Here is a 10,538-nt window from a genome sequence, read left to right as displayed (position 1 = left end):
CTTAAAAGATTAGTAGGTTCTACTTAACATAACTTTATGACTAACTGCATTTTATTAAAATGAATGACCATATTTTACGGACTATAAAACACTACTTTTTCCCTCCAAGCTTTGAACCCTGCGGCTTATACAAAGGTCCGGCTAATCTATGGTGGTTAACGGTTAAAACGGTTAAATTATGGAATGGAATAAGTAAGGAAATCTAACAATGTCCTAAAATGATCCACTTTAAGAAACCATTCAAACTCAAAGTGTTTACAAAGTACAAGGAAGAAGAATCCAGATAAACATCTTGAACCTTATGAAAAAAGGAGAAAATCTTATGATGAATAACAACATCAATTACTTTTATGTTTTGTTTGATCAGCCATTTTACTGCCGTGTTACAGGTACCGTTTGGAAACAATTAAAAGTATGTAAACATTTACAAAATCTTCGTGTGAATATCTAATTTCACAACGTACCAGTATATATCTGCAGCTTATAGTCCAGTGTGGCTAATACATGACAAAATATTTGTTTCTAATAAAATGTAGTGGGTGTGGCTTATAGTCGGTAAAATACAGTAGGTCTTAGTTTCACAGATTCATTAGCAGTTACCTGAAGACACAGGACTTATTCTGAACTTCCTTCATTGTTCTTAATAAAAAACAAACTTCATATAACTGTGCTCATATTTCATTAAAGTCAATCCAATAAAGTGAATGGACTTAAATATTTGTCTAGTGATTTATTTAGATCAGCAGCAGGAGTTGTGCACTTTGAGCCCCACTGTGCTGTTTGTACTTGACTGTTTTTTTGTTTTGTTTTTTACACACTTGAAGTTATTACGCAGATTTCTCTTATCCCTATTCTCCCATCCTGCCCACGTAAGCAGGGCCGCTTTAACTTAAGTGGTGGGGGGCCCGGGGGTTGAGGGGCTTTTGGGGGACGATGGCCTCTCACACCGCCGACCTGGGTAGAAATGACCACCAATCATTGCATTCCGCCGTCAAAACTGGGGGCCTCTGATTGGGTGGGGGCCCCTTGGCTTCAGCTCAGGTACACCTGTGTATTAAGGGGAACTGCACTTTTTGGGGGGGATTTTGCCTATTGTTCACAATCATTATGAAAGACATGACAGATGTATTTTTTTTTTGCATTCTAAATATGAAATAAATGCGATCAAAAGTCTGCTCACATTGGAGCCACTCTACTCTGCATATAAAGCCCTCAAAAAACATCCAAACACCTCCATTAAGGTTTTATATACATGATGTGAGTATATATGCACCGTATTTTTCGGACTATAAGTCACAGTTTTTTTCATAGTTTGGCCGGGGGTGCGACTTATACTCAGGAGCGACTTGTGTGAAATTATTAACACATTACCGTAAAATATCAAATAATATTATTTAGCTCATTCACGTAAGAGACTAGACGTATAAGATTTCATCGGATTTAGCGATTAGGAGTGACAGATTGTTTGGTAAACGTATAGCATGTTCTATATGTTATAGTTGTTTGAATGACTCTTACCATAATATGTTGCGTTAACATACCAGGCACGTTCTCAGTTGGTTATTTATGCGTCATATAATGTACACTTATTCAGCCGGTTGTTCACTATTCTTTATTTATTTTAAATTACCTTTCAAATGTCTATTCTTGGTGTTGGATTTTATCAAATAAATTTCACAAAAAAATGCGACTTATACTCCAGTGCGACTTATATGTTTTTTTCCTTCTTTATTATGCATTTTCGGCCGGTGAGACTTATACTCCGGAGCGACTTATACTCCGAAAAATACGGTAATGTAGTAACAAGCACATTTATAATAACATTTCATATTTACGGATACGCAGCATTAATTTAAAAAACCCATCATGTTAGCTTTTTATTTTTTCTTCATCACTGATTATTACTTACTGCAGACTTTATGAGAGTCAACAGGCATAATACAATTTAACTTACTGTACAATGTCTGCTGTCATTAGGATGTTGATATATTTGCATTTAGATGAAGAATGACTCATAATTCTCGCGAGGAAGAGGGTGGAAGCAAGTGTCTTTTTGTGTCATTCTAAACTGGCTGTCAAAGTGTACCAACTCGTCGCAATACATCTTTGTTCTTGTACTAGCCAGGTGAGAGGGAAGATTTATGATCTAGAATAAAGTTTGTCTTAACCTGGGTTTGATCGAACCCTAGGGGTTTGGCGGAGGTCAAAACACACCCGACTCATCGTGTAAATAAAAACTTCTCCCTATCGGCGTATTACGGATACAGCAACATTTGACTGATTTGCAGGTGTGTAATTTGTTGTGAGTTTATGCACTGTGTTGGTTTTGTTGTTTGAACAAGGTGATGTTCATGCACGGTTCATTTTGTGCACCAGTAAAAAAAAACATGGTAACACTTTAGTATGGGGAACATATTCACTATTAATTAGTTGCTTATTAACATGCAAATTAGTAACATATTGGCTCTTAACTAGTCATTTTTAAGTACTTATTAATGCCTTATTCGGCATGGCCTTATTATAACCCTAACCCTCTAACCCTGACCCTAACCAAATAACTCTAAATTAAGTCTTTGTTATTTAGAATATGTTCCCCATACTAAAGTGTTATCAAAAACATATAACTTTGTCTTGAATTTGAAAAAAAAAACATTTTATTTTTCACTAAAGAAGGGTTCGGTAAATGCGCATATGAAACTGGTGGGGTTCGGTACCTCCAACAAGGTTAAGAACCACTGGCTTATAACAACAATATCAATAATACTTGGTTAATATACAAGTCAAGAAATTTCAATGGAGTATTGTTGGCGCTTTTTGTATGTTTTTTTATTTGGTTTTATTAGACTTTTTTTTTAACGATTATTTACGAGTTAGAATGCATTAAAAAATACAACACATCCGTCGTCATGTCTTCCATAATGTTTGTGAACGATAGACAAAAAAATAAAAGTGCAGTTCCCTTTTAAGTTAGGCAAAAGTGCTTAAATCTAGACTAAAGCCAAGCTCATTAGTAATGAGGCGGGACATTGCCTTGACTTTTTTTGGGGGGCTGTTTGAAATTTCTGGAACATGGAGTTTGACTAACACTTGTGAATGTCATTAAAATCCATGAAAAAGAGAACATTTTAGCACAGAGCGTAACAGTTTGATATTAACTGTCAATGAATCAATCAAATCTATTGATAGACGCTATATTATACATTTGTTTTCAATTAAATAGTCACATTTTAATGATCCCGATTTGAGATGAAATTGTATGTATTAAACGTCTCTTTGTACCTTGACGATCGAACACTGTCGATAAGCGGTCGCCCTCCACTTACTTAGACACAGCAGGTAAACCATGTGTTTTGTCTCCGATCGGATATATATATATATATATATATATATATATATATATATATATATATATATATATATATATATATATATATATATATATATATATATATATATATATATATATATATATATATATATGTATAGAAATATAGAAATATATATAGAAATATATATATATATATATAGAAATATATATATATATATATATATATATATAGAAATATATATATATATATATATAGAAATATATATATATATATATATATATATATAAATATATATATATATATAAATATATATATATATATAGATATATATATATATATATATATATATATATATATATATATATATATATATATATATATATATATATATATATATATATATATATATATATATATATATATATATATATATATATATCCTCATCTCAATGGATGTGTCAAAGTGTCTCAATTAAAGCGACCAAAAAAGATTTGGTAGTTTTCTGTAAGTTTGTTTGATAACTTTACTACGTGTGTTGTACACTGCAGCCAAACTTCAAGTGCAATATAATGTTTCAGTTGAGGGGGACAATGTTGTGCAGCCAGAACATTTGCCCACCTTTTTCACATCAGCACATGGAAGAATAGGGCCCTTACTGTGTCCTTAGCAAAGTAAGCGATTTACCTGCTGCGTCACAGTAATTAAAGGCACCCTATTATGCAAAAACAATATTTCTCCCTGCTGTTGTGTATTTGGGATCCCCATCACTCCTGAAAATTTGATATCAAACCATGGTGACATGGCAGGGATATTTATAAAACAAATATTGCCTTTTTCCAAATTTGCTCCAAACGATCTGTTTGGAATTTAGGACATCAGTGATGTATTTTGCCTTAGTAACGTCAGCGGATATTTCCATATGTGGTAAGATTTACCCAAAGAGCTTTAGAGTCCGCCATCTTTATCCAGTTGTAGTCAATAAGTTCCTTTTTTTTCCTCTATCCTTTTGTTGTGGGGCAGACTGGCTCATACATTAAAGTTAAAGTTCCAATGATTGTCACACACACTAGGTGTGGCGAAATTATTCTCTGCATTTGACCCATCACCCTTGATCACCCCCTGGGAGGTGAGGGGAGCAGTGAGCAGCAGCGGTGGCCGTGCCCGGGAATCATTTTTGGTGATTTAACCTGCACATGCATCCTCCGCTGTTGCCATTTCTAATACAAAGTAGCGCTTAATTCTAACTTATACCCGTCAGTAGACTCGATATGTAAGCGCTAAAAATTACAACATGGCCGACGGGGAGAAGAGAGAGTCGAAATGGAGGCACATTAAAAAAAGACCGCCCACAAACGGCGCATTCTGAAGAGATGGTTAGAAAGCTGCTTGAAGATGGTCTTTAAAACAAAATCTATGCAACATTTTGACCAAAGAACCACCATTACATGTTATCTAAAACACAAAGAAGAAAAAAATCCTAATATGACCCCTTTAAATATTACTAACTCTAATGTTAGTGGTTCCTATTCACAGTTATGCACTTTTTAACAATGTGCCATAACGTCTTTAACTTATTGTAAAACATTTTAAAAATGTTTGGACCCTAAACTTTAAAGGTCTACTGAAACCCACTACTACCGAGCACGCAGTCTGATAGTTTATATATCAATGATGAAATCTTAACATTGCAACACATGCCAATACGTCCAGGTTAGATTAGTAAAGTGCAATTTTAAGTTTCCCGCTAAATATCCTGCTGAAAACGTCTCGGTATGATGACGTTTGCGCGTGACGTCACGGATTGTAGCGGACATTTTGCGACAGCATTGTGGCCAGCTATTAAGTCGTCTGTTTTCATCGCAAAATTCCACAGTATTCTGGACATCTGTGTTGGTGAATCTTTTGCAATTTGTTTAATGAACAATGGAGATAGCAAAGAAGAAAGCTGTAGGTGGGAAACGGTGTATTAGCGGCCGGCTGCAGCAACACAAACACGTAGCGGCTACGTCATAGCCAGTGTTTCATTGTTTACATTCCCGAACGATGACAGTCAAGCTTTACCATTGGCCTGTGGAGAACTGGGACAACATAAACTCTTACCAGGAGGACTTTGAGTTGGATACGCATGCTTGTGGAGATGGGACAACAGAGACTCTTATCAGGAGGACTTTGAGTTGGACACGCGCTACCGTGAGTACGCAGCTGCGGCTTCCAAACATTTGATCGCTTGCCCGTACGTGCGTGCCGCTATGTGCATGTCACGTACGTAACTTTGGGGAAATCTATGTGCTGTATGAACTTTGGGGAGGTGAACGGTACTTTGGGCTGTGGGATTGAGTGTGTTGTGCGGGTGTTTGATTTGTATTGGCGGGTTATATGGACGAGAGGGGGGAGGTGTTTGTTATGTGGGATTAATTTGTGGCATATTAAATATAAGCCTGGTTGTGTTGTGGCTAATAGAGTATATATATGTTTTTTTTGATTGATTGAGACTTGTATTAGTAGGTTGCACAGTGAAGTACATATTCCGTACAATTGACCACTAAATGGTAACACCCGAATAAGTTTTTCAACTTGTTTAAGTCGGGGTCCACTTAAATTGATTCATGATACAGATATATACTATCATATATACTATCATCATAATACAGTCATCACACAAGATAATCACAATGAATTATTCACATTATTTACAATCAGGGGTGTGGAGGGGGGGGTTAGGATATGGACATAGAGAGAGAGAGAGAGAGAGAGAGAGAGAGAGAGAGAGAGAGAGAGAGAGAGAGAGAGAGAGAGAGATCAGAAGGCATAAGAAAAAGTATCTGCATTTGATTGTTTACATTTGATTGTTAGCAATCCGGGGAGGGTGTTAGTTTAGGGTTGTAGCTGCCTGGAGGTGAACTTTTATTGCGGTTTTGAAGGAGGATAGAGATGCCCTTTCTTTTATACCTGTTGGGAGCGCATTCCACATTGATGTGGCATAGAAAGAGAATGAGTTAAGACCTTTGTTAGTTCGGAATTTGGGTTTAACGTGGTTAGTGGAGCTCCCCCTGGTGTTGTGGTTATGGCGGTCATTTACGTTAAGGAAGTAGTTTGACATGTACTTCGGTATCAGGGAGGTGTAGCGGATTTTATAGACTAGGCTCAGTGCTAGTTGTTTAACTCTGTCCTCCACCTTGAGCCAGCCCACTTTAGAGAAGTGGGTAGGAGTGAGGTGGGATCTGGGGTGGAGGTCTAGCAGTAACCTGACTAGCTTGTTCTGAGATGTTTGGAGTTTAGATTTTAGGGTTTTGGAGGTGCTAGGGTACCAGGAGGTGCATGCATAATCGAAAAAGGGTTGAACGAGAGTTCCCGCCAGAATCCTCAAGGTGCTTTTGTTGACCAGAGAGGAGATTCTGTAGAGAAATCTTGTTCGTTGGTTAACCTTTTTGATTACCTTGGTTGCCATTTTATCACAGGAAAGGTTAGCCTCTAGAATGGAACCTAGGTAGGTGACCTCATCTTTCCTGGTGATAACAATGTCACCCACTTTTATGGTGAAGTCATTGACTTTCTTGAGGTTGATGTGGGACCCAAACAGGATGGATTCTGTTTTACCCAAGTGTATGGATAGCTTGTTGTCAGCGAGCCAGGTGCAAGTTCTACAGAGCTCAGCACTGAGGATTTTCTCCACCTGTGACTTGTCCTTGCCGGATACCAGCAAGGCAGAGTCATCCGCAAAACAAAAACAATTCACAGTCCCATGCCGATGACATGTCGTTTATGTATATTAGGAACAGCAAAGGTCCCAATATACTGCCTTGGGGGACTCCACAGCTCACCGAGAGGGGGGGGGGGGACACGGTGCCGTTCACCTCTACCACCTGCTCCCTCCCCTCCAAGTAAGATTGCATCCAGCTCCATGAGTTTTTGTTAAATCTGATTGCTCTAAACATATCCAACAGTATAGCGTGGTTAACGGTGTCAAAGGCCTTCTGAAGGTCCAGCATGACCATGCCGCAGTATTTGCCCGCGTCCACCTCATGTTTGATGTGGTCGGTCAGATAGAGAAGGCATGTGTCAGTGGAGTGGTTAGTTCTGAAGCCGGATTGGAATTTGTACATGAGTTTATTAGTGGCAAGGTAACTATCGACCTGTTCATAAACAATTTTTTCCATTACTTTCGAAATGGAACTGAGAATAGAAACAGGTCGGTAGTTGCCAGGTTCCAATTTGCTTCCTTTTTTAAAGAGGGGAGTTACTCTTGCAATCTTAAAATCTTTTGGTACTTGGCCTTGTGTAATTGATAGGTTTATTATGCGCGTGATGATCGGGGCAATGATGGAGGCAGAGTCCCTGAGGAATCTGGAGGGAATATTATCAAGGCCGGTGGCCTTGTTAGGGTGGAGCGCGCTCAATTTTTTAAACACCTCATCAGCTGTGACCATTTCTAATTTGAAATCATCGTTGGATACTCCTAGCTTTCTGTAGAAGGCTTTAATGTGTTCTACACCAAAGCGACCAGAGTGGTGGGACAGCTTGTTGACAAGGGTTGCGGCTATGCTGGTGAAAAAGATGTTAAGTCTCCTAGCTACCTCCATTTTGTCTGTAATGAGGGAGTCACCCTCCTTGATGCTGATGTTGGTGAGTCTTGTTTTAAGTTTCTGGCTGCAACCAGGAAGCTGGTTGTTGAGAATTTTCCAGAGCTCACGTGGCTTATGTGTGTTTTCCTCTATTTTGTCGTTAATGTAATTTTTTTTAAGGATTTAGTCAGGTTGGTTGACTTATTTCTTAATTTATTGCATTGCTTTTTGAGAGTTGAAAGGAGTAATTTGTGGTTGATATTATTGGGTTGTTTATCTACTTCTGTTTTACATTTTTGGTATTCAGAGTATTTCCTGTCTCTGTCTTTTATGGCAGCTAATAGGTCCGGATTCATCCATGGTTCCGAGCGGGCTTTGATCCTGACTGTTTTCACGGGAGCCATGTCATTTAGTATCTTTAGGAACGCCGTTTTGAAGCGATCCCAAGCAACATCGACCAGGTTGCTCGCGAGCACAGGGGACCAGTCCCACTCATCTAATTTTAAATTGAAATTGTCATTGGAGTATTTTTTGAGGGATCTGGATTGGGCTGTTATGTGGCCATTGGCTTTAGGTTTAGCTATTTTGCGGGTGCAGAAGGTTAGATAGTGGTCGCTAAGACCACAGATCATGACCCCACTATTTTTTATTTTAGGCCGGTCTGAAGTGAGAATGAGATCTATGGTTGATTGGGTCGAATCACACACCCTTGTAGGTAGCGCTATTAGCTGGGAAAGACGGTGCAGATTACAAAACTTGCTGAAGGATCTGAAGACAGGCACATCTTTGCGTTGAATATCTGTGTTCAGATCCCCAGTTATAATTTTGTCCACGTTGTCTGTCCCCGCCAAGCATTCTTCCAAAACCCCATAGAAATCACTCTGATTAGGGGGTCTATAAACAGTCCCTATTAGTTCCCGGCATAGCGTTTTTAAATTTGATTTCCGCCCACACAGATTCTAGGTCATTGTGGTTAAGATCAGTGCGAGTTATGTATTTAATATCTTGGTGATTATACATACAAACGCCCCCACCGTGTTTATTCCTGTCCTTTCTGATAACCGAAAAGTTTTCTATTTCTATCTCTGAGTCAGAAATACTTTGATCAAATTTGGTTTCAGAGAAACACAAGATTTTTACCTTCGTGTTGAGGAACATTTCTCTGATTTGGTCGAGTTTGGCTCCAGAGAGGCTGTTCACATTAAGGTGGATGATGTGTAGTCCACTGGAACCAAAAAGGGCATCAGAGTCCGCTGTGTTGTGGTACTGACCAGAAAAGTTGTTGGTTATTATTGCTGTTGAAGTTGAAGAACAGAAGGAAGAGAAAGGAGAGAGAGAGAGAGAGAGAGGCATATTGTTCTTCCTCCAGGTGAAGGGGGGGGGAGGGGGTGGGGCGAAGTTGGAGAGGGGGAGAGGGGGATGCCAGGTAGGGTTGTTGGGGGTGGATTTTCTTTTGGCTGGCTTTTTTGAAGACAAAGAGAACAACGAAAATGTTTTTGTAAAGGCGCCTCTAAATTAAAGTTAAGATTAAAGATTAAAGTTTTTATGCATATTTGAAATAAAAATATATAAAAAAAATTAAAAAAAAGTACCAATGATTGTCACACACACACTAGATGTGGTGAAATTTGTCCTCTGCATTTGACCCATCCCCTTGGGGAGCAGTGGGCAGCAGCGGCGCCGCGCCCGGGAATCATTTTGGTGATTTAACCCCCAACTCCAACCCTTTGATGCTGAGTGCCAAGCAGGGAGGTTATGGGTCCCATTTTTATAGTCTTTGGTATGACTCGGCTGGGATTTGAACTCCAACCTACCGATCTCAGGGCGGACACTCTAACCACTAGGCCACTGAGATTAGAGATTAAATCCAGTGTATGCCGCGTCCTCGACCGTCATGGACCGGGGAGAGGCCGCGTGGACCCCCGCCATCTCGTGCAGTTCCCCGCCATCACCGATGGCTGGGTCGCCGTTCACCGCCGCTGAGTCGTTGCCTTCTCTGATGACTGGGTCGTCCTCCAACGCCGCCGCCGAGCCTCCGACCGTGTCGATGAATGGGGCGAAGTCCTCCGCCGAGCCGCCGACCGCTGGAGCACAGGTGAGCTTGAGCTGAGATGAGCCGGTAGCCGAGTTAGCTTCGATGGCGACGCTAGCAGTAGCCTTGCTAGTCTTCGCCAGTCGGGACAACATTAACCGTGTTGTTACAGGTCCAGGGTTGAGTTCAGTGTCTCCTGATAGTAGAAGTAATAGTAGTATTATTGACTTTCTGTCTATCCTTCCAGTCAGGGGCATGTTCACTTTGCCTCGATGTGCAGTCAAGCACGATGCTAACACGTTAGCTCCAAAATCAAGGTGCTTCGCCGATGTATTGTCGTGGAGATAAAAGTCACTATGGATGTCCATTTCGCGTTCTTGACTCTCATTTTCAAGAGGGTGAAGTATCCGAGGAGGTTTAAAATATAAATCCGTGATCCACAGTACAAAAAGGAGGAAGTGTGGGATAATCCGAGCAGTTGTTTGAATTCCCGATCGGGAGCGAAAGAGGGTGCGACCGCTCATCTCGGCGTCCTACGTCCTCACATGTCCTCCTCTTGTGTTTATTTACTGCTTTAGTCATTCCCAGCTGAATATCAGGTCCCACCCGCCTCT

Source organism: Entelurus aequoreus, linkage group LG12, assembly GCF_033978785.1.
Source record: "Entelurus aequoreus isolate RoL-2023_Sb linkage group LG12, RoL_Eaeq_v1.1, whole genome shotgun sequence".
Taxonomy (NCBI): Eukaryota; Metazoa; Chordata; class Actinopteri; order Syngnathiformes; family Syngnathidae; genus Entelurus; species Entelurus aequoreus.
Note: the sequence above shows the minus strand (reverse complement) of the source record.